The sequence below is a fragment of the Canis lupus genome, chromosome 5 (assembly GCF_048164855.1).
Source record: "Canis lupus baileyi chromosome 5, mCanLup2.hap1, whole genome shotgun sequence".
Taxonomy (NCBI): domain Eukaryota; kingdom Metazoa; phylum Chordata; class Mammalia; order Carnivora; family Canidae; genus Canis; species Canis lupus.
In genome coordinates, this window is record NC_132842.1 from 64,558,989 (window position 1) to 64,582,685 (window position 23,697).

A 23,697-nucleotide genomic window follows, 5' to 3' on the forward strand; every position below is an offset into this window, starting at 1 on the left:
TGGCCCTCAGTCTATGGCCCCTCTCATGGGATAGCAGTCATTTCCTGCCTTCCAGGCCCCACTTCCTGGCCTCTTAGGATTGTGGAGAGACACATGATTACTTGCAGTCAATGAACTGTGAGCAGAAATGACATATGTCACTTCTGGGTTTAAGGTTTAATTGTAGGTATGTGACTCCCAAAGCTCCCTCTTGCCTGCTGGCAGAGTAACCAGCAATATTCAAGATGGCATCTGCTTTATCAGCTTGGGTCCAGGAGGGGCAAGGATGAGAAGAGCCCTCTCTTGCAACCCATAATGGGCACTCATAATGAGCAAGAATTAAATCAGTATTAAACCAGGGTCAATACATTTTTTTCTGTAAAGAGCAAGATAGTAAATATTTTAGACTTTCTGCAGCCTATCTCCATTACATATCCTTCTTCTTTTAAAACAATGCTAAAATATGAAAATTATTCTTAGTTTGTAGGCCATACCAAAATAGGCCACGGGCCATATCTGACTGATGGGCCATAATTGGCTAATCCATTTTAAGCCGCTGATATTTGGGAATTATCTGTTACAATAGCCTAACTTGGCTGGTACATATGGACTTCATACACTTTCCTGAGAATTAGATTCAAGGATACTAGAGCTTCTAAGACAGTCTCTGTATATTAATATGATTCTTTTTATGTTAGTGCCACATGGCATCCTTGACCTTTCTTTAATCTTTTCAAACTCCCGAACTTCCTACATAATGCAAGTACTCCTTTAAAACACAGCACAAAGCAACCCATAACCATGAAACTATTATTATTCTTTTTATGGAATTGCATCTCATCTTACCCTGTGGGATGATATACGGATTTAGATATGGGCACAGAGGGCAGCCCAGGTGGCTCAGCGCTTTAGCACTGCCTTCAGCCCAGGGCGTGATCCTGGAGACCTGGGATCAAGTCCCATGTCTGGCTCCCTGCATCAAGCCTGCTTCTCCCTCTGCCTGTGTCTCTGCCTCTCTCTGTGTCTCTCATGAATAAATAAATAAAATATTTTTAAAAATTAGATATGGACACAGATATAAATATCTTAATCCTGTATCTTTTCCACTAAACATTAAGTTTTTGAGTTTTTCACTCATTATAAATTTTTTTTAAACATGAGTTTAAAGTCTACACATTATGTTGAAAAAAATGTAACCTTGCCTGTAAACAGATAGTTTCCAACTATTTCTTTTCATTCATTAACAGTTATTCACTGAGCACTTAGTATGTACCAGGCTCTACTCCAACTGGGAACAAAGGGACAACAAGATAGACAAAAGCCCCACACGTGAGGCTTATGGAATTTACATTCAATGGAGGGAGACACCAAAATAACTTAGGAAGAAATATATATATCATAATTTCAGATGGTCCTATGTGCTGTGAAGGATAATAAAGCCAGAAAGTAGAAAGGGAATAGGTAGGGAAGCAGTTTCAAATGAGTTTTAGGGAGAATCTCTGAGTAAGTGTTACCTGAATGATGGATAGGAACAAGCCTGACAGTCATATGGAAGACCAGGTTCATAGGCATTGGGGCCAAAATGATCTTGGTATGTTCCAGAATCAGAAAGTTCAAAATGACAAGCATCAAGCAAATAAGGAGACAGGAGGTAAAAGATAGCATATGCCAGGCTGAAAAGGGCATTATAGACTAGGAGAAGGAGTTTGTGTTCAATGGGAAGACATAGGAAAGTTTGCAAGCAGAGGAATAAAGACATCTGATTTAACTTAAGAAATGAAACACCAACCCAAGGGAAGGGAGAAGAAATGGGTAGGAAATATCAGAAAGGGAGACAGAACATGAAGACTCCTAACTCTGGGAAATGAACTAGGGGTGGTGGAAGGGGAGGAGGGCAGGGGGTAGAGGTGAATGGGTGGTGGGCACTGAGGGGGGCACTTGACAGGATGAGCACTGGGTGTTATTCTGTATGTTGGCAAATTGAACACCAATAAAAATAAATTTATTATTAAAAAAAAAAAAAAGAAAGAAACACCAACCCAGTGTGGCTGCTGAGTGGAGAATTGACAGTGAGAAGGGCCAGCCTAGCAGCAGAGGGAGCAGTGAGGGCGTGAGTGTAGAAGCACACATAACAGACAAGGGTTGCTTCTTCTAGGACAATGGTCTCTAAACATTTTTCTCTTGTTCACCCAAAAAGGACTTTGACAAACTTTGAGCTCCTTCCCACATTTTTAAGTTAACATCTTAAATGTTTCAATCTAAGTGTACATAGTTACAAAAACATGTAATTTCTGCTTATGGTACATGTTGACAGTTTCAAATAACATTGTTGTATGTCACATTTTTCAGTATATTTAATTGATTATAAATACCATGACTTATTAAATACCACTTAAAGCTGGCATTCATTTAAAAAGTATATTAACAAGCTTTGCATGATGCTCAATTGTTTATTCCTTTATCTTTTAACTCTCATATTTTCATTCTGCTTTTCATTACATTTCCCTACAGATTTTTATCCTGATGTAATATATTTTAACGTTTGAGGTCTCTTGTTGACTATCCTAGCACACTGAATCAAAAGTATGTGTAAAAACTAATTTTTTAAAAAAATTCCTATGTCTATAAATTCCTGGCAATTTCTTTTCTGATTGAATTTTTTCTGATTCAATATCAGAGATTCAAATGTGCAGCTGATCACAATAATATGCAATTGATTACAATACCATAAATACATTATTAACACACAATTGATTGCAATAACAAATGCATTTCAAATGCTATTGAATAATGATTAGACATAAAAAAATAAGGTGTATTAGAAGTGCATCTTTTTCAGGCAGTTAATGGGCTCTTGTTTCCTTGGATGGTTTTTACTTACCGCTAAGATGAGACAGGACTCAACATCAATTCTATCCCAATTGTAATTTTTATTGATCTAAGTGCTGAAAAAACTTATTCCCCAAAAGATATAAATGGAAATAAAACAAGTTTTATTGTAACAAGATATATCAATGATTTGAACTCCTGGGTTGTATGCCAAATATGACAAGCTAACCTATTTTCAGATGGGTTCAAATGATCTATCAGCCCAGGGTAGTTCTTTCCTTGTTGTTGTTGTTATGTTATGTTTTGTTTTGCTCTTGCTTTGTTTTGCTTTGCTTTGCTTTTTGAGCACCAGGAGCAGATGCTTGACCAAGGATATTTGCCAGTCCTTAGATGCATCCCTCTTTATTATTTTCCCCAAGGAACCCCAGAGGGCTTCGACTCCAGGGCAAGATGTCAGTGCAAGCTCAGGAGTGGGTGTTGGGCAAACTCTTCTGTTATAAAAGATGGAGAAGGTAACTGGGAATGGAGAGGCACAAGAAGAGAAGCACCAAGACATGAATGAGCCCAGCATCTTTTTCAGGCATGTGCGCTTGAGGAAGAACAAAGAAATCAATGGTCTTAGACTAGCTGTTTCTTGTACCTTCAGGAAAATGTTCATGCAACCCCACAGATGTGAAAAACTCTCATTTCAAGTCCACTGGTCTGTGGTTTTAGCAATGAATGTGGTGAGAATTACTGGAATTGGGGTAAGTATGAAAGGTTGAGGCTCTGTACTTGCTGATGGATTGGCTAGGGGTCTGAGAAGTTAGAGGGTGTCCCAAATGGCACCTCAATGCCTTGGAAACAGATGAAGGTATAAGGGAGTCTGATACACAACCACAAATCAATTTTGTAATCTTGTGGTTGAAGAAATAAACATTTGTCTCTTATGCAAGCAAAGCTTGCTGTGGGTTAGGACTGCCTCTGAAATCCAGGATTTCTTCAAGATAGGGTGTTGTCATGTCAGTACTTGACTCTGCAAAAGGGTTCTGCAGGAGAGAAGGAAAAAGGTGTCCCAAGTTGTGATTTCCTTGTCCTGGAATGGACTCTGGTGACTTTTGCTTAAAATCCATTGGCCAAAGCTAGTCACCTAGTCCTAAGCCTATGAAGGCTACATGAGCATCCTGAGTGCTGTCTCAGTCACACTAGGTTTTGGCATATGAAACTAGATGAATGATGTTTTTGATTGGGAAGGCAATCTATTTATATGTTCATTGCAAATGAGAGTTTTAGAGAAAAGATAATAGTTTTCATCTAGAAGAATAAATAGGCAGGGCGCCTGGGTGGCTCAGTCATTTAAGTATTGACTCTTGATTTTGGCTTAGGTCATGATCTCAGGGTCATGAGATCAAGACCTGCAGCAGGCTCCCCACTGCTTAAGATTCTCTCTCTCCCTCTTGAAGAAGAAAGAGAAGAAGAAGAAGGAGAAGAAGAAGAAGGAGAAGAAGAAGGAGAAGAAGAAGAAGAAGAAGAAGAAGAAGAAGAAGAAGAAGAAGAAGAAGAAGAAGAAGAAAAGAGAAGAAGAAGAAAGAAAGAAAGAAAGAAAGAAAGAAAGAAAGAAAGAAAGAAAGAAAGAAAACCAGTGCAGAAAAATATAGAAAAAACCAGTGAGAAAGACCTTGCCTAACCAAATATTAAGATGTATTATAAATCTAAAATAATTACAACAGGCAATTTCAAAAGAATGGAAAAGAAAGCCCTAAAATAGACCTTAGTATATATAATAAACTCTTAATGTATGATGAAAATAGTCTCATGAGATACCTGTAACACTCTTTCCACCATTACTAAAATAAATTACAAGTGAATTTTAATGGAAATTTCAAAAACAATCTTGAAATCATTTAAATAGTGACTTACATTTTTCTTTTCTTGAAAGAAAACATAGGTGTTTATTTAAATGATTTCAAAATGGACAAGGACTTCCTGAAGATAAACTCAGAAGAAGAAATCATAAAAAAGAACACTAATACCTCTGAGAACTTTTTTTTTTTTACAATATTTTTTGTCATCAGGGAGTACAAACAAAATTAAAAAGCATATGGCAAACTGGAAAAAATATTTGAATAACTGTCAGACAAAGTATTAACAATCTTAATTTAAACAGCTCTTCCAAAATTATGATGCCACCAACATCACATTTTAATGGCAAAAGGTAAGAAAAGATAATGCACACTAGAAATACAAGTGGCTAAGAAAAACAATGACATGCAACTTAAAATCATCTTTTTGCCCACCAAACACCAGATAGTTTAAGGCATTAAGAGTCAGTGCTGGCAAGCCTTTGTTAAGAAAGATGATTAGAATGATGGTATCCTGTTAGAAGAAGTGTGAATTGGTTCAATCTTTCTGGAAAGCAAGGTTGTAATGTAATATGAAATCAATATTGAGATGTTAAAATATTCATGCCAACACTCTTTAAAAAAAGATTTATTTATTTGAGAGAGAGAACACTCATGCATTGGTACACAAGCAGGTGCATGCAAGTGTGGGGGAGGGGCAGAGGGGGAGGAAGAGAATCTCAAGCAGACTCCCCTCTGAGCACAGAGCCTCACATGTGGGGCTCAATCCCACAATCCATTAGATCATGACCTGAGCCAATTTCAAGAGTTGGGCACTTAATCTACTTGCCAGCCAGGTGTCCCCATGCCAGCATTCCATATCTGGTGAACACATGTGTAAATATTAGTGATCCATATAGGAGCTGTACTTTGCTCTGTATAAATTATAACAGCAATTTAAAAGAAGGGGGGAAGTTTGTGATTTTTATATTCTCCCTACAGTTTAAAAAAAAAGTTCATACCCTTTAACCCATTAATTCCACTGCCACAGATTATCCTAAAAAATAATAAAATATATATTTAAAATTGTGTGTAAAGATGTTCACTACAATGTAACTTATAAGATGAAGCAGAAAAAAAAAAAGACAATATGCAGTTGACCCTTGAACAACAGGGGTTGAAACTGCAAGGTCCACTTATATGTGGATATTTTTCAATAAATACAATGCAGGACTGTAAATATATTTACTCTTTCTTATTATTTCCTTCACAGCATTTCTTTAGCTTACTTTTTTGTAAGACTACAATATAGGGTACAGTATAGAATACATATCACATACAAAATATGTGTTTGTTGGCTGTTTATGTCATCAGTAAGGCTTCTGGTCAAGTTTCTGGGGGAATCAAAAGTCATACACAGATTTTTGACTATGTGGTGCAGGGTGCCCCAATTCCCAATGTTGTTCAAGCACCAACTTGCAGAAAAGTAGAAAAGGGATTTTTAAAATATGATGACTTTTTAAAATTAGAATTAGAGGCATCATTAAATATCAAATATTCCTTTCTAGGAATATTTTGTTAAGCTAAGGTAAATATCACAATATGATGTTTAATAGTTACCCAGAATAAAAAATTTGATAGGTTATAACTTGATCCCATTTTTAAATATATTTATATGAAACATATGTCTAGAAAAAGAAATGCATGAAGATATTAATAATTATAATTACTATCACCAAGTTACTTTTATTTTCTCTCACTTTGCATTATCCAATTTTAAGTAATTACTAGTAAATAATGTAATAATTGATTCATTATTAATGTTAGTAATACAAATAGAAAAACAACAAAGATTGTCTCTTTTTTTTAAGATTTGATTTATTTATTCATGAGAGACAGAGAGAGAGGGACAGAGACACAGACAGAGGGATAAGCAGGCTCCATGCAGAGAGCCTGACGTGGGACTCGATCCTGGGTCTCCAGGATCACGCCCTGAAACTAAGGCAGTACTAAACCACCCTTTAGGCTCTGGTGCTGTGCTCTGCAGAGAGAGCACGTTGGGTTGTACGCCACAGAGTCACTTCTGAGCCAGTCATTACATGACTGTTCACCGGTGTGATTTACAACAAGGACGTCTTGAAACTCAACACACCCTCTGAAATACTATAGGTGAAGGGAGAACAGAAAAGCTGACTGGATTTTGTTTGTCTTGCAGGAGAAAATTTATCATTTGGTCAGGTAGACATAACCCATCATCATGGGCAGTTAACTTGCAAGAGTATCTTTTTCTGCCTCTGCTGGCAGCCACTCCAACACCCCCCAACCTCCCTGTGACCCCAGGTTGCAAGAGAAGACTGATGAAGCCAGACATGGCAGACATTGCTTGCCCGAGAGCCCATCTTCACTTCCTTCTTGGCAGAGCCTGAGTGTGCTTGGGGTCCAGTGCTAGGGAATAAAACATGACTATTCCAAGTCCTGCCAGCCATCCCATTTCTCCTTGGCAAATACTCTCTTTCCCAGCCTTCCTTGCAGCTGGAAGTGGTCCGACACAGGGAGAAGTCTATCTTTTCAGGGAAAGCTTCTCCTCTAAGATAAGACAGAGGTTCATGAGGGAATAGACTTTGCTTCTGCCTCACTCTCCCACTCAAAGGCAGCCATGATGCCTGGAGCCATGTAGCCATGTGGGGACCATGAGAGAAAGTTTAAGAGAATTCCATAGAATTCCAATAGAATATCCAGTGCTCTGATTTGTTCAGCTGCTGAACCAGCTTTGAAGCGTTTATGTCTATAAAGCTCTTGAGATATTAAGGCTTTGATACCTAGTTTTTCTTACTTGCAGCTAAATGCTTTTAATTAGATAACGAGACTTCAGAGATGGCTTGATTTGCTCATGATCTTGTCCCCAGTGTGACCATTGTAATGAAGCTTCCTGAACATTTGTCTGTGTTATTGCAAACTAACGTGATGAGTGAAGAAGGCCATGCCGACCAATGGTCACCTGTGAGATCAAGCACGTTGTTATTAAATCTTCCAAATTCAGTGATGCTTGAGACCTTCCTGATTCCTCTTGCCTTGGTGTTTATCATCTTCAACTAACCTGGCGGGTGTCCAATGTTCTAATTTTGTTCCCTGGGTCTACTCTTCCAGAGAAGGGCCATATTTAGAAACCTCTCCCCATGTTGCTTACAAATATTCCTATTTTATTTCCTTAATTCCTTGGTTTGCATAGTTACAGCTAGCAGAGTTGACAAACAAACCAATGGGAGATTTATTCTTATTTAAAACATATCTGATGGTGTCATGTGATGAGCTTCTTAGTGAGAGTCTGACTCACCCCATAAGAGTTCATCTAATAGTAGAATTGTCGGCCAGGTGTCTTAAAATAAGAAAACCTGGATATCCATGTAAAAGGTTACTCCTTCTCTCAGTGTTTGGCCACTTTGAATTATACTCATAGGGTTACAGACAGACATATATGCCCCAAAACTCATGCATAATCTGAACTGGTGTACATTAACAAAGGAATTTTTTTTAAGATTTTATTTATTTATTCATGAGAGACACAGAGAGAAAGGCAGAAACACAGGCAGAGGGAGAAGCAGGCTCCCTGCGGGGAGCCCGATGTGGGACTCGATCCCAGGACCTCGGAATCACGCTCTGAGCGGAAGGCAGATGCTCAACCGCTGAGCCACCCAAGCATCCCTAAACAAAGGAATTTTTAAAACGATAACCCACCTAAAGATTTTTAGTAAAATATTCCATGTTAACATTCACCTTAGTTGCTAGCAAGAAAGACCTAGACTCAGTGTTCCCACTTACTGACAACATGCAGTTAATGATTCTGTACTCAAACACTATCAGGAATGTGGTAAAGGAATATTGCCCTGAATATGAGGGCTTTGGACCTAGCTAATCCTTTTTCTGCCCAAAATTCACTCTGATTTTGAACAAGTCCATTCCCCTTTCTAGGCTTTAGTTTTTCTGTGGTATAAAAGGAAGTATTGGACCAGATGATCTTAAACGCTCCAAACGGTTTTCAGATTCTTCCATACGGGAATGGAGGCAAACAGAAAAGAAAAAAAGAAAAGCCCTCCCTTCTGTTACAAGATGCCCAGTCTCCCACCTGTATATCTGAAAAATAATAATATTTGGAATGTCAGTGTTTACTGAGCACTTACTATGTGCCAGTCACTGGACTCAACAGTTTCCATGTAGCATCTCAGTTTACTCCTTAAGGAAACATCCTCATTTCCGTGTTGCAAAGAAGGAAGCAGGTCCGAAGGGGCTTGGGGTGGGGCCAGAATCACAGAAGTGAGAGGAGGGAGCTCAGATTCCAAAACCCGGCCTCTCCACCATCACACCACCCAACCATCCATAAGGAACCTGGCATGCTTCGAGCCATATTGAAAACAACATATGAGCTTAATTGTAGAGAAGAACAAGACTCAAGGTTCCCTTTGTTTCTGCCTAAAATTAAACATGTATTTCAGTAACTGTTGTGTTTTATATTTTTGGGAGGCTGTGTTTTGGATCCCATGGGAAAGAGGCACCTTCTTGATAAAGGGTGGGTGAGACAAGACTCTCTTAAATTTGATCATGGGACTCATGCGAGACCTTTCAATGCCCTGTCACGATTTGGGTTCTCAAGAACTATTGTCACTGAATGCCATGAGCATCCCTTGTTTACAGTATCTTGTCGCACCTACAATGAAGGTATTGTTAAAACACTGAGTAAAAACACACGTACCCTCCGCAGGCTATAGTTTTGCTTTGAAATCTCTGTAATTACCACATTCTCATTTCAAGGCACTGGGTATTATTGAGTTCAAAGAAACGAAGATGTATTTCATTTTTTTTTCCCCTACCAATGATTCATCAATTCCACTCCCTCCGCCTACAGATGTCTACATTTCAGTTTCCTGAGAAGCTACAAAGCATGAACTGGGATCTAAGGCATTGAGTCAGAGGACACCAAGTGTTAAGCTGTAATACCGCCAACAGGTCGGTGTCAACCCTCTTAACCTGCTTTCCGGTGTAGGCGTCATTAACAGTGCTCTTTGCCCTTGGGCACTAAAGGGGAAAGACTCCAGTAACCCTACACCAGCAGTTCCACTTAAGTGACTACCTGATGCAGAGTTATCTTTCCAGGCTATCCGGTGAAGGGAGTGAAAACATTTGCTTCTGTGTCCCTGGCAAGCTGGTTAACGCTTGATACAGCAACAGCTCCTGGCTCCCTGAGGCTCGGTCCCTGACCTGTATGTAAATTTGCACACTCGTGATCACCAGCTAATACTTGGAATTGTGTTTGCTGGCCAGGAGACAGTGCAAACATCAGTATGTCCACTTAAAACACGTGTGCACACCCACACAGACAGACACACACTATAACATTTAAGAGGAAATATTATTCCACGTTGAAATGTCTTACTTTTCTTAGGGACGTCCACACTAATTTAAAATATCATCCCTAGCAAACCCCAGAAAATGTCTTTAGAAACTTCCTCATCAATATTTTCTTTTTTTACATTTTTATATTGAAGTTTATATAGTATTGTTATAAAATTTATATTGTATACGTATAAAAATATAAATACTTCTATTCTTTAATATTTTTATATGCATCGATATTTTCTTTATTTGCTCTTGTAAATATATTAAGCATCCGAATAGTCACCAAGGATTTGGTTAAAAGACCTATAAGCATTTTTTTTTAACGTATGAGGATTGCCCCTGGCTATCTTCTTTACTCCTGACCGGTAGGTGCAGCTAATTAGGTTGAATATTCCAGATAAATGGAAGTCCCTGCAGAGAGAGATAATTCAAGCCATTCCCTATTTCATAATGAACATTGTAAAAAATGATTTCTTCATTATGGGAGGAAGGCGCTGTTCGGGGGGGTGGGTGGAAATCCAGAAAGAGCTCTCCTCGTGTTTTGCAGAGGGAATATTTTCAACAGGCATATCCCCAACATTTAAAAAATGTTCTTTAAGGATCAAGTATCCCAACTCTTCCAAGCCAGTCATTTTTAACCCAAGATCCAAAGTGATATTTTTTAAAAGAGGCAGATAAAGAAAAAGAAGAAAAAATTGCTATAGTTGAGAACTTCTAAGTCTCATTGATTCAGATGTAAGTGAGTTCTGTGTGTAACCTCATGCTCATCTGTGACTCTGAGCTGAACCTTCTGTCGGGAAGTATCTGTGGCCACCATTGAACAAGATGTGGGGCCATCCTGCCTGCGCCTCCACTGGCTCTGAGCAGCACACAGTGCATTTTTGTCCTAAGGTGGAGATAGTAAAGTGACCTTTATTTGCAGGATGCAAGCTGACTTTTGATGCCCACCCTTTAAGCTGACCATTTCCTGATGGACGATGCTCTCAGAACTTAGAACAGGCTGCCCTGAGCCTCTCTCCTTCTGATGAAACTCCCTGTGTTTTGCTACAGACAGTAACTCTATCCCCCAGACTTATATACCATTCCGTGGAGATGGTGGAGTAGAGTGATCTCCCCCAAGCATCCAGGTATATCCCAAGAGGCCCCAGCCAAACTTCCAAAGTTTTTAATTATTTTTCCACCTCACTAAATAAAAAAAGCAGATTCCAAGCCAGTCCATAGGTCTAGGGTAGCCTAGAAGTAGCATTACCATTTTACTCTTCTCCATTTTAAGAAAGCCTTTCTTTATATCTACCCTAAATTGCTTGCCTCATTATACCCACAGGCAGGAAAGCTGGTTGCTCACGGGTCATCTTCTGCCAACTAGGAGCACACTTTGAATCTGAGCACAGACTACCTTCAGCAGGTTAGAGCCAAATCTGACCCTCACTGCCTACTGCACTAGTCCTGACTCTTTTGCTTAATTTTGAAGAATCTCTATCATCTGGCTTCAAACTATCTAATCTGTGCTATATCCCCATATATTGACCAATTATGTTAAGCACACTGACCCTATTTCTTTGCTTTGTTTAACATCTTAAGCTTGTACCTGTCCATACCTCCGTGGCTTTGTTCATGTTGTTTCTGACTTCATTTGAAGTGAATTCATGCTCATATCCACTGATAACAGTTTATGGAATGCTGGGTATGTGCCAAGTACTGTGCTGGGCACTCTGCATATGGTATAGTATCTTACCTGTATAATGCCCAAGGAAGATAAATATATTTATCCCTATTACACCAAACAGGAAATTGAGGCTCAGAGATTGTACAGGCTGCAGAGGTGCCTTCCCAAGAGCTGCCCCCATTCTGGAGACAAAGGCACTCACTCTCTTTGTTGTTGAGGGTGTTGACTGCGGACAGCTCACTGTCATTCCTCCCCCTAAATTGGAAGGGTATTGCTCTTCCATTCCAGGGTATAGCCTGCATCCTATGACTTCTCACTGAAAGAAAAGAAAAGTCTGGAACTCTTGTCTTAACTTGGGACATTTCTGAAGGACCATCCCTGTGCAGAGCTCTCCATGGGGTCAGCTAAGACCTTCTGGTGTAACTGTGTCACAGCTTGACTTCTCCTTCTGTCCAGTCCTGCTTTCCACAGCCCTCGCTGGTGGTGCTTCTGAGAGCCCTCCCTGATAAAACTCCTACATATAACTTTGGCTTTAAGGTCCGTTTCCTCAGGAAACCATCCTGAGAAAGAATGTTGCTTTATTTGTCCAAAATAAAGACCAAGTAAATGATAGATCTGGGATTTAAACACAACTCTGTTTCAAAGAAGGTGTTCATTTTACTTCACTGCTCCTTCTGCATCCAAAGACCACCCATCTTTCCCATCTCGGGCACCAGGATGCTTACACTGCCCCCCCCCCCCCCCCGCCCCTGCCGCCCTCCACCAGAAAGTGGAGGCAAAGCATGGCCCCTGCGGGAGCGTGTGAGCACATGGATCTAGCACATGGATGTGTTTTGTTTGTCCTCAGTTGACCTTACAAAAATAAAAAAAAAAGTGTCAGCATTTTAGAACTCAGCAGATTTCTCTCCCTCTTATACACACACACACACACACACACACACTCACACACCCAGTGAAGGGGGAGGATTTCCTACTTCTCTTGAAAAAGAGCAGCAGGGACGCCCGGGTGGCACAGCTGTTGGGCGTCTGCCTTCAGCTCAAGGCATCTCCCTTCCACTCCCGGGATCGAGTCCCACATGGGGCTCCCTGCAGGGAGCCTGCTTCTCCCTCTGCCTCTGTCTCTGCCTCTCTCTGTGTGTCTCTCATGAATAAATAAATAAAATCTTAATAAAAAAAAGAAAGAAACTAAGGATGAACTATTCGATATGATAACCACACTGAGTGTCTTGAAATGTGGCCAGTGGGGCTAAAGAACTGGATTGAACATTTTATTGATGTTTAATTTAATTTAAAAGCTGATACTTGGGACCCCTATGTGGCTCATGGGTTAAGTGTCTGCCTTCAGCTCAGGTCATGATCCCGGTGACCCAGGATTGAGTCCCACATCAGGCTTCCTGCATGGAGCCTGCTTATCCCTCTGCCTGTGTCTCTGCCTGTCTCTGTGTGTCTCTCATGAATAAAAAAATAAAATCTTTTAAAAAAATTATATTAGATAGTTTGAGGCCAGATGATAGAGATTCTTCAAAATTAAGCAAAAGAGTCAGGACTAGTGCAGTAGGCAGTGAGGGTCAGATTTGGCAGGTCATACTAAGCCCACTTTGCCACATGAGCATAATGCCCGTAGTTGGGTAGTGGCAGCCCCTGTAGACACTTTGCAATTTGCTGCTGTCTGCACCATCCTCAAGCAATCCTTGACACGGAGTCTACAGACAATTATCCTTCACCATTTATCATATTGTTAGTCAATTTTTATTCCTTTAATGGAGAAATAGTTCTCTATATGTGTGTCCCTACAACAACAAAAAAGAAAGAAAGAAAGAAAGAAGAAGAAGAAGAAGAAGAAGAAGAAGAAGAAGAAGAAGAAAGAAGAAAGAAGAAAGAAGAAGAAGAAGAAGAAGAAGAAGAAGAAGAAGAAGAAGAAGAAGAAGAAGAAGAAAAAGAAAGGATAGGCCTAGAAGATCATATTTTTTTAAATTATTTATATATTCAGGAGAGACACAGAGAGAGAGAGGTAGAGACACAGGCAGAGAGAGAAGCAGGCTCCCTGCGGGGAGCCCAATGCAGGACTCCATCCCAGGACCCGGGGATCATGCCCTAAGCCAAGGCAGATGCTCAACCACTGAGCCACCCAGGTGTTCCTAGAAGACGGTATGTTTTGAGAGAAAAATGGAGCAAAGCTCTGGGGAAGGAGGATGAGAGCAAAGCTTAATTTTACCACTTGAATGTATAAACTGAAAGGATGAGTTACAAAAATACGTCTTAGACCGGTCACTTCAATGTCTTCTGGCTCCCTGCAGAAACTATGGTTTGGGTGCCTGTGGTTTGCAAATAAGATCAAGGAACGATATTATCAGTCAGCTGTTGTAGAGGGTCTAGCAGAAGTAACCCCCGCTTTGGAGGGCACAAGAGAAGTACAAGAAAGTACAAGAAGTACAAGAAAGGAGTGAGGTCCTGCTTCTGCCATGATACGGGCCTAGGGAGAAACCCAGAGACCTGGGCAATCTCAGATATTATGTAAAATGAGTGCTGCACTAGGCATTTCAAGTACTGTCCAGCTGTAAAATTAGAAGAGCCATAATCTGTTTGCTTACTGCACTGTACGATTACGTTCACTGTAATAAGCCTATGAGGGCACGGATCATAGCAGGCATTTCTTTATATCGCCTCCCAGGGTAAAATGGGACATATGCCTTGTATGCTTGCGCACGGATTGATTAAATGACTGCTCTCCGAAGCTCAAAGTTAGAACCTTGTTCACAACAAGGAGAACCTAATAAGACCACAGACATCCATCTAACAAGAAAGAAAAAGAAAAATCAAGCCAATGTAGTTAAGTCAGGAATAGTGGGAGCTGCATACTGCATGCAAGAAAGGAACCACAGTTCACAAATGGAAAATGTCGTAACAATTCTGGGGGAAAAAGAGTCAAAAATGAGTTTCCTCCAGTACTGCGATTTCTCATGAACAGAAGGAGCCCTTTGGACATAGTCTGGGGGGAATTGAAAGTCACTACTCTGGAAAATTGATTCATCAGGATGAGAGAAAGTCACAGCTTTCTACTTGAGATCTCCCTCCCACTCCGGACTCTGCTTTGTTTCAGAAAGGGTTTCGGCGGGGAGGGGTCTGAGATTGATGTGAATCACCCAGAGTTTGACTAAGCCTCCGCTCTTTCTTTCTTTCTTTCTTTCTTTTTTTTTTTTTTTTTTTTTTGGTAATTTTCCTGGCATAATTATTTTAAGAGGATTTTTCCTGAATTATTTCTTCAAACCAATTGCCTTTTTGGTTTAGACATACGCTACACGACAGCCTTTGTGTCAGTTTCCAAAGGAGAAAAAAAAATAACAACAACAACACAGATAAAAACCCAAAAAACCCAATCACTTGATGCCTGATGAGTTTGGTCACTTTCTCGAAGCCCGAGGAAGTTTGGAGAGGCTCCATATTGTACCACACAGCTTTTTGCCATCTTGTTGTCCCCCCACTTTCAGGCCTCAGTGTCTTCCAAAAGCCTACGTTCTCACCCACAACTCTCTCTGACACTTATCTGAGAAGAACAGCTTTGTCTGTCTCCCTCAACTGCTTCTTTTTTAAGGAACAGACCCCCTCCCTCCAAGCTGGCCTGCCTAGAATTTCCATGTCCCTGGAGTCCTCAAAATTTTCTTTATCTTGCTATATACTCAACTATTTGCTTTAAGTCTTCCAAAGTACCTGGCACCCTGGGCACAGCATCTGTATGTTTTCTCTGCCTGGCACTTTTGTGTGATTCTTGGTCTAGAATATTAAACCTGGATGATTATTCAGTTCAACTCCCTCGTTTCATAGCTGGGGAAATTGAAGCCCAACGAAATTAAGTTCCTCTAGAATTCCTAAATATAAGTCAACTACTTTAACCGGTGATCAAGTGAAGAAATAGCTCTGTTTATACCCCAAACTATATATATTCAGTTATGCATGATATAAAGAATTTCCCGAGATAATGTTAACCACACTTGATTTTTGCTCTACGCTCCAACGAGAACTTAATGTCCATGTAACGTGGAACCTCACTGTATATAAGCGCTACAGCAGAATATCTTGTTGGGGCAATAAATACGCTTGGGGATCAGAAAGTGCCAAGCCAAGTATGCTATATTGCAAGGTACAAATACTTTGTGAGAAATTTCCAGAGCTATAGGGATTTTAGCATGGATGGGTCATGGGTTACATGCGGTGTGGGCAATGGATAGCTTGGTGACCAGATGGAGAGGGCGTAGTGTTGCATGGCCACTGAGGATTTTATATTTTGTCTTACGGGCGGTGGAGTCAGTGAGGTCTAAGGCGAGAAAAACTTGATACATTTTTGTTTTTTACTTCCACAGTAAGGTAGAAAACTACTTGCAGAGTGGTAATACAGGGAAGCAAAAGGATTTTTAAGAGGCTCTTACAAAGATCCAGATGAGATATGATGCCAGGGCAGTGGCTAGGGGAGAAGATAAGGGAACGGATGGAGATATATTTGGGGAATAACATCAACAGAACCTGAGAAGCAGTTAGATATGGCTGGTGATGGACAAAAACGAGGCAGTTGAAATACCTATGCTCCAAAAGTCACTTACTTGGTAATTATCATTTAGATCATAGGAGCCAGAGTATAATTTTTATATGTAGACTGTAAATCCAACTAATAATCCCACACTTTCAGCTCCAAGTGCTACAAAATACCAAATTCAAGCACAAACTAGTAGATGGTGCTCCTATTAATTCTTTAGTCCTTAACTTAATCACACATAAAATTTCCTAGTAGTTTCAAAATCCAAGAGTCGTTAAGGTCTGAGCCTTTTAGAGGGTTAGTATTACCGCTGTTTCCTCTTGCTCACTAGGCTGATTTTAAATGTGGCCTTTTGATACGTTGTATGTTGCTAATAATGCCACAAACATAACATAGATCAATAGCTTATGGATAAAAGAGTCAACAGAGAGGCAATGGATGGGTTTACAATTTTGGTAAATGTAAGGCAATGCTATTGACAAACTAAAAGCAGGCTGGAGTCCGAATCCAAATGCCTGCACCGTCCAGGCCACTAGCCCATGAAGTGGAATGGGTTAGGTATGTGCTCGATGTGTGTATGTGTGGTGAGGACCACACGGAAATGGAGAACAGATATCTAAAGAGGCAGCTTCTACTCTTTCTAGTCTTTTGTTACCATGCAAGAACACCGGTCCCAGGTCACCAGATATTCTGGAGCTTTTTAAAGGTAAATGAAAGGTTGGCTAATATTTTTTAAAGGGCAGGGCCAAACAAACCATGTTTGTAAGGTACATTCAGCCCGTGACTCATCAGTTGGCAGACCTGGCTCTTCAACGTGTGGTCCAAGGACCAGTGACATCAACATCACCCAGGACCTTGCTTAGAACACAGAATCTCAAGCTCTGTTCTAGACTTGTTCAATCAGAATCTACACTTTTAGAGAGTCCCTGGTGGTTGTGTCCACATTCAAGTTTGAGTACAGGTCTCAACCTCACGCACAGTCTCTACCGTGGGATTTCTTCCTCTATAACCAGAGCAGACATGCAGAAACACTTCTCTGTTACCAAAGCAGCACCAGATTGCTTTCTGGAGATGAGGGAGGCAGTACGGCATTCCCAACAGGGCTCTGAGCTGATTGCAGAAGAGTGACACAAGATTTCTTCTCACGTCCACGTATCCCTGGTGGGATGGGAGGCATGTCTTCTGCAGGGCCAGGCCAGTGAGACACTTGTCTCAAGTTCAGCCTTTAAGGAGGCACTGAAACACTTGGTAATTAAGGAAATAATATGATATGCTTTAATGCATTGTTAAATTAATTACTCATTTTTAATTACTAATAAAATCATGCTTTACTGAAATCATCTCTAAAATCAAAATTCATGCCCCAAACCCCAATTCCCATGATGAAGAAAACATCAAAATTTCCAACTAGCTTTCACCTACTTCCAGCCCTGCTTCTGCTTATGTGCCATTTTTAATATTTCTAGAATCCATTGCCTCCTGTTACTCAGACTTGACCTTTCAAAGCCACTGAACAAAACGTGTAATTTCAGAACTGTAATAATACATTCAATTGAAAAAAAAAAAAAACGCATTTCAAGTTAGAAAAACACTCCACTCCAAGTCCAGGAGAATTCAAGATGCTTTGGTCAAACAGACTAATGCATCATACAAAATATTTACTCGGACTGTCTGTGGTGTAGCCAGAGTCTACTTGCCTCCATCCCTTGCCTCTTCGTTTGTGAATGCCAAACCAGGAGCTGGAGCTGCCATCAAGGCATGAAACATGGCTTCATTCTCCTGCTTTGACATTCCAATAACTTTAGGGGGGGCAGGGGGGACAGGCGGGAGATGAGGCTGGGCAAGCCAGCATAGACCAAAATAGCTGGGAAGCTGCCCTGGGTGTCTATTTCACACACGGACTTCCGTTTGGGGTCCAGAATCTGGAAGTGCCCCAAGGCACAGGAAAGACGAAAGTCAGAGTTGGGAATGAATGAATGACCGCTAGGCGTGTTTCAGTTCCTGTCTGGGAAGCAGAAGCTGCAGAGAGTGAGAAAGTTCTAACTTGTCTTACCGACTATGCAGGCTGGAACCCAGGAGGGAGAGTTGACAAATTGTGCCCCAAACCGCAGCACAGGGGATGCAATTCCTCAATATTCCCATGGCATTAGTGCCTGCTTCGCTCATGCAGAATGTCTTCTAGGTGGTTCCATGGTGATCGGGCTTCCCGAGCAAGCAGATGAGCTAGGGGATGAATCACCTGGGCTCGGGATATGGTCTCAGAGCCTGTCTCGACCGGTGCTAGCTAAGTGATCTTGGCTGAGTGGCTGCAGCATCTGCAAGCCTCAATTTACCCATCCTTACAGAACAGGGATGAGAATCAGGCTTATGAAGTTCTTTCATATATAACCTAGCATGAAACCTAAAACCTAAGAGGAAGCAACAATGATCTTTCTCCCAACCACCCATAAGATCCCCACCCCCAAAAAACAACCTAAACCCCAGGGTTTCTCCTATTGTACCCTTGGCATTCAGCAGTAACTTATATTTGCACAGTAGACTGAAAGTTTCAAAAGCCTTATAAATGTTTTAAAAGCATCATGTGTGTCCCCCCCACACCCCGCCAGCCGCCCAGCACACCAACCAGTTAGGCAAGGCAAGAATTATCACTATTTTTAAATGTAAAAACTGGAACAACTGGTAGGAGACAGGACTTCTGGCTTCGAGTCAATAATATTTCCACTCCTTCTGCTCTCTCTATTTTGCAAATAGTAGGGACTTAATAAATATTTGTTGAATATACAATTTCAGGGACCCGAATGAAAAATCCAAAATACAGATGCTCTTAGCCTGCAACCGGAAAAAAAGCACTGCGTTGAGGTTTCTTTTGTTGGTGTTTTGTTTTTTTTTTTTTTTTTTTGGTTTTTTTGTTTTTTGTTTTTTTGTTTTTTTGTTTTTCCTGAGGACAGGTTTTCAAGGCGTTCAAGGTGAAAGAATTTGTCTTTACGTATCTTTGAATCCCCCCTGGGCGCCAAGGAGTGCGCTAACATAGTGACCTCATTTTATTTTTCTGGCTGATTGATTTGTTTTGTTTTTATTTTAAAAAAATATATTTTATTGGGATGCCTGGGTGGCTCAGCGGTTGAGCATCTGTTTTGGCTCAGGGTGTGATCCTGGGATCCCAGGATCGAGTCCCACATCCGGCTTCCTGCAAGAAGCCTGCTTCCCCCTCTGCCTGTGTCTCTGCCTCTCTCTGTGTGTGTGTATGTGTGTGTGTGTGTGTGTGTGTGTTTCTCATGAATAAATAAATCTTTTAAAAATATATATTTTTAAATTTGTTTATTTGAGAGAAGGCACCTGTGCACAAGTGGGATGCAGGGCAGAGGAAGAGGAGAAGCAGACTCCCTCCCGGTTGATCAGCAAGCCCGACGTGGGGCTCCATCCCAGGACCTCCGATCAAGACCTGAGTGAAGGCAGATGCTTAATCGACTGACCCACTCAGGTGGCCCTGGCCCATTGATGTGCAAATGATCGTGGATGTATGGATATTAGAGGTTTGAATACGGTAGAGGTATGCCCATGTTTCATAAGTAAATGAAATAGAAAATACACTCATGTTTGTATCAATGGTAATCGTAGCAAAGTGCGCAAGTTCACCCCAGAGCCCAGAATCTTCCAGTGGAAGGTTCTGTCCCCAGTTAGCTGGAGTCGCTATGCACTCAGAGCTTGGGGAGTTCATCTTTCACGAACATGTTAGAAATACTGAAGCCATTCTATGGGTCAGTGCTGAATTTAAGGAGCCACATATCAACGTGAATCAAACTGATTACAACTCCTCTGAACCTAATTGGCAAAACCTAACTGCATTCATGTTTTATTAAAAGCAACTTTCATTACATAGGGGGTGCTGTCAGAAAAATAAATCACATCTGCAAGTACTTAGGTATAAAATTTTGCAGATAACTTCCAGTCGTCGGTAATTTTATATTAGAAACTGTTTTTCCAATACATGCAAAAACTTTGTTCATCAGTATTAAACACGCTTTACCTACCACTCTCAGAATATTTATAGGATTTGTAATATAACCTTTTTTTCCCCTTCTTCTTTAGAGATGTAGTAAACTCTTTTCTGCCAACCTTATTTTTGGCAGCCTCCCTAGGCCCTTTGGAAACTATAAATTGGTTTGCATTTTATATTCCACTGTTTACCATTCTTCACCACCCTACCCTCCCGCCGCCAGAATAGAGTCCAATCCATTTTTTAAAAATTAGTAGTAGGTGTTGGCTGCAGAACAAGTGGGTTCTACTTGAATTCCCACTATGGGGAGTTTTTGTTGATTTGTTACCTGCAGGATTCCCCATGAATTCCCTTCCCTTAAGTGTACCCCTGATGTGCAACAATGCGATATGGCTAATATTTGTCCACCACCATATTCCAAGTTAGATCTTTGTGTTAACATCACAATGCTTTTGTAAGCAGCAAACATTGAATAACAGCAGCTTAAGAAAACAAAGCTCTTTATTGGGGGATACTTTTGTTTTTTAATGTATTTATTTTTAGAGAGAGAAAGCACACAGTGGGGAGAGGCAGAGGGAGAGGGAGAGAATCTGGAGCAGACATCCCACTGAGCCCAACACAGGGCTTGATCCCATGACCCTGAGATCATGACCTGAGCTGAAATGAACAGTCAGATGCTTAATCGACTGGGCCACCCAGGCGCCCCTGGAGATACTTTTAGAATTAGAGAAGCATTACCAGGCTGGCACAGAGTTCCCATATACCCGTCATCCAGCAACCTCTCATTAGAACACTTACATAACATGATCCATTCATCAAGTATAAGAAATCCACGTCGGTACAATGCTATTGCCTAATCTCCAGACTTCCTTTGGGTCTTCCAAGTTTTTCCACTAATGTCTTTCTCTATTTCAGGATTTAGTTCAGGATCTCACACTGCATTTAATTTTCATGTCTTCTTAATCGCCTCTAATCTGTGACAACTACTTTGTCTTTTATGACCTGGAACCTTTTGAAGAGTCCTGGCCAGGTATTTTGTATAATGATTCCCAATTTGGGTTTGTACAATGATTCTTCCTTGATTAGATTAAGATTGTACTTTACTGTGAAGAACACCTTAAGGTGAAGTGCCCACATCAGGGGGCACGTGATGGTATCTTATCCCAGGTGATGTTAACCTTGACCTCATGGATCAGGTTGTGATTATCCACTTTCCCCACTCTGCAGTGACTATTTTTCCCTTTGTAATTAATAAATAGTTATATTGGGGGAGATGTTTCAACACTATGCAAATATCCTATTTCTCTGGGAACCTTTCCCTACTAAAATTTTAACATCTCCGGGGGATCTTGTCTGCAGCAATTTTTCCTGCAGTATTCTTATGGCAGCCTTCAACGTACTTTCTTCTTCCTGTCTACTCATTGAAATTCTCTTGTAAGAAAGAAGTACCCTTTCTACCCCCTGCTTTATTTATTTAATTATGTAGTTGTCAGTATGAATTCAAGGATATTTATGTACTCTTTAGGTTTTAGCAGCCAAAATCAGGTGCTTAGTCTGTTAAGCATCTGCCTTCGGCTCAGGTCATGATCTCAGGACCTGAGATCAAGTCCTGCATCAGGCTCCTGGCTCAGTGGAGAGTCTGATTGTCCCTCTCCTTCTGTCTGCTGCTCTCTCTCTCTCTCTCTCTCTGTCTCTTTCTCTCTCTTGCTCACTGTCTCTCAAATAAATACTTTTTTAAAAAGTTTATAGCATTCATATCATAATTCATTGTATTGCTTGAATTTTCCCCAATGTTTTGGTCATTAAGAGCTTCTGAAAGATTGGCTCCTGTGGTCTTTTACCATACACCTCTTCCTTTTTTTTTTTTTTTTTTTTTTTTAAGGCATTTCCTTAGTTTCTGGCACCACAATATGCTTCAAGATCATCTTGGATTTTTTCCACCCCAGCCCCGCAGTCAACCACTTTTCCAAAGAGCATTGGTTCCTTTTACTAGAGAATGAGATTTAGGTACCGGGAGTGGGGGGGTACTTATTGATATGGAGATGTTTTTTCATGCTTTCTCAGGATACAGAGCTAGGAAATGTATGCCTATGTGCCCACACATACCTGTGTTTATTTTTGTATTTACTTATCTGCATAGACTCATGTTTAAAAGGGAGTCTCTAGTGATACCTTTGACTCTATACTTCCTCATTGGTAACATCTTCTTCCTCTGACAGGAGAAACAAGGGTTTTTCATCATCTACTGTATTTACTGATGTGTCCAACCCTCTGTACAGAAAGTGGTTGCAGAATTGGTGACCCTTTCCCTGTGGGGGGAAAAAAAGAATTTACCAACTAGAGTACAGTGTTTGCAGATAGTTCTTCTTGGCCTTGAGACTTCTGGTGTCCAGTTGGAACACCATTATCCAGAGTCAGCTCCCTTTGCCCCCACCCCTCTGCCTCCAGAATGACTATTACTCATTTGCAACAAAGTTTGATTCATTTGCCACAGACTGCATTCTATCTTGGATTCTCTCCATGACCTGGCTGAGTTCTCCCTTAACGTTTATATCAAGAAATATTCCCTTCTTGTGGGATAGTGTTCAATGGGCTTTTGGCAAATGCATGACATTGCACACCCACCGCTTACAAAACAACCCCACCACCTTCCAAGTTCCTTCAATGCTGTGCCTTTGTGTTCAACCCATTTCCCCACCTCTGGCCATCTCTGATCTGTTCTCAGTTTTGATGATTTTGGGTTTTTTCAGCATGGCTTTACATGGAATCATCAATATATAGCCTTTGGGGTCTAGCTCCTTTCTCTTAGCAAGATGTGTTTAAGATACATCCACATCTTTGTGCCCAGTTTTATTGCTCAGTAATATTCCATGGAATGAGTGTATCACATTTTGTTTATCCACCCAGTGAAGTACACTGAGTTGTTTCTCCTTGCCACACATATTCAGTGTCCTATCTTAAAAACTCGTTATCTACCTCAGGACCACACAAGTATCCTTCTATGTTGTCCTTCTAGAAGTTATATACTTTAACGTTTTAGATTTAAACCATTCAGTCATTGCCTTCCCCACTCCCCACCCCCCACCCCCCCACCCAAAAAACTGTGCTGTGGTTTTTGTTGCTGTTCTTAACAGCAAATGTCGAAAGTAATTTGCTTGTCATCTCAGTGCCAAAACAGGAGCAGCAGGCCTGGTGTAACAGTTTAAGAAGGCTGGGTGGGCTCTTGTTTCTCCCTCTGGAAGCTTCCAAGGAGATGGGGCTACCAGCACATGGGAACTCCAGGGCAGAGACCAGCTCCCCTCCAGCTACCACCACATCAGGACCAAATAGCCCATCTTTTCAAATAACTTCAGGCAGCATAGACACTGACTCCAGCCCCTTGAGCAGAGGGCAAGGTCAGCAATACCCCTTGTGACAAAAGGGATCCTCAGGCTCCAACATGCGGTTTAGCACAAGAGAGTGTGGGAAGAGGCCAAGTGTCAGAAGT